This window comes from Triticum aestivum, unplaced genomic scaffold (genome assembly GCF_018294505.1).
Source record: "Triticum aestivum cultivar Chinese Spring unplaced genomic scaffold, IWGSC CS RefSeq v2.1 scaffold10251, whole genome shotgun sequence".
Taxonomy (NCBI): domain Eukaryota; kingdom Viridiplantae; phylum Streptophyta; class Magnoliopsida; order Poales; family Poaceae; genus Triticum; species Triticum aestivum.
This window is the reverse complement of record NW_025265801.1, coordinates 1-1,523: the sequence shown is the minus strand read 5'-3', so window position 1 is coordinate 1,523 and position 1,523 is coordinate 1. Positions and strand designations below refer to the sequence as shown.

General features: G+C 48.5%; 3 non-coding genes across 3 annotated transcripts; all 3 read left to right on the top strand.

Annotated features, from left to right (window-relative positions):
• The first annotated feature begins 358 nt into the window (after positions 1-358).
• LOC123177950 (5S ribosomal RNA) lies at positions 359-477 on the top strand. Its single transcript, XR_006489225.1, has one exon. It is a non-coding gene; the product is annotated as a 5S ribosomal RNA (ribosomal RNA).
• Positions 478-844: 367 nt separating this feature from the next.
• LOC123177949 (5S ribosomal RNA) lies at positions 845-963 on the top strand. Its single transcript, XR_006489224.1, has one exon. It is a non-coding gene; the product is annotated as a 5S ribosomal RNA (ribosomal RNA).
• A 367-nt stretch (positions 964-1,330) lies between these two features.
• LOC123177951 (5S ribosomal RNA) lies at positions 1,331-1,449 on the top strand. Its single transcript, XR_006489226.1, has one exon. It is a non-coding gene; the product is annotated as a 5S ribosomal RNA (ribosomal RNA).
• The last annotated feature ends 74 nt before the right edge of the window (positions 1,450-1,523 follow it).

Below are 1,523 nucleotides of genomic sequence, written 5' to 3'. Positions count from 1 at the left end.
TATTTTTTGCGCCTTGTGACAAACATGTCGCACGTGCGCGATATATATTAATCCCGTTATATTATGTTTGACGTTTGCGATATGTTTAAGCTCGATGCTCATTGCTCGCGCGTCTTGGGGCGGCTTTGTGGCGCGAAGAGCGCGTTCTGAAAGGGGTGGAAAAAACTCGTGTTGCTGCGGTATGGAGGGAGGGGTGGAAACCGTGGAAAACTCGTCTCCGTGATTGAGCGGGAGAGTAAGTAGTATAGGACATTATCCATTGTTAGGGAACGGTTGTAATGGTAGTGAGAATGTAGAATCGTCTTTGGAGCGGACCTGGGAGTGGCAAGCATAAGGGACGAAGACGGGGAAACATGTCGGATGCGATCATACCAGCACTAAAGCACCGGATCCCATCAGAACTCCGAAGTTAAGCGTGCTTGGGCGAGAGTAGTACTAGGATGGGTGACCACCTGGGAAGTCCTCGTGTTGCATTCCTTTTATAATTATTTTCTGCGCCTTGTGACAAACATGTCGCACGTGCGCGATATATATTAATCCCGTTATATTATGTTTGACGTTTGCGATATGTTTAAGCTCGATGCTCATTGCTCGCGCGTCTTGGGGCGGCTTTGTGGCGCGAAGAGCGCGTTCTGAAAGGGGTGGAAAAAACTCGTGTTGCTGCGGTATGGAGGGAGGGGTGGAAACCGTGGAAAACTCGTCTCCGTGATTGAGCGGGAGAGTAAGTAGTATAGGACATTATCCATTGTTAGGGAACGGTTGTAATGGTAGTGAGAATGTAGAATCGTCTTTGGAGCGGACCTGGGAGTGGCAAGCATAAGGGACGAAGACGGGGAAACATGTCGGATGCGATCATACCAGCACTAAAGCACCGGATCCCATCAGAACTCCGAAGTTAAGCGTGCTTGGGCGAGAGTAGTACTAGGATGGGTGACCTCCTGGGAAGTCCTCGTGTTGCATTCCTTTTATAATTATTTTTTGCGCGTTGTGACAAACATGTCGCACGTGCGCGATATATATTAATCCCGTTATATTATGTTTAACGTTTGCGATATGTTTAAGCTCGATGCTCATTGCTCGCGCGTCTTGGGGCGGCTTTGTGGCGCGAAGAGCGCGTTCTGAAAGGGGTGGAAAAAACTCGTGTTGCTGCGGTATGGAGGGAGGGGTGGAAACCGTGGAAAACTCGTCTCCGTGATTGAGTGGGAGAGTAAGTAGTATAGGACATTATCCATTGTTAGGGAACGGTTGTAATGGTAGTGAGAATGTAGAATCGTCTTTGGAGCGGACCTGGGAGTGGCAAGCATAAGGGACGAAGACGGGGAAACATGTCGGATGCGATCATACCAGCACTAAAGCACCGGATCCCATCAGAACTTCGAAGTTAAGCGTGCTTGGGCGAGAGTAGTACTAGGATGGGTGACCTCCTGGGAAGTCCTCGTGTTGCATTCCTTTTATAATTATTTTTTGCGCCTTGTGACAAACATGTCGCACGTGCGCGATATATATTAATCCCGTTATATTAT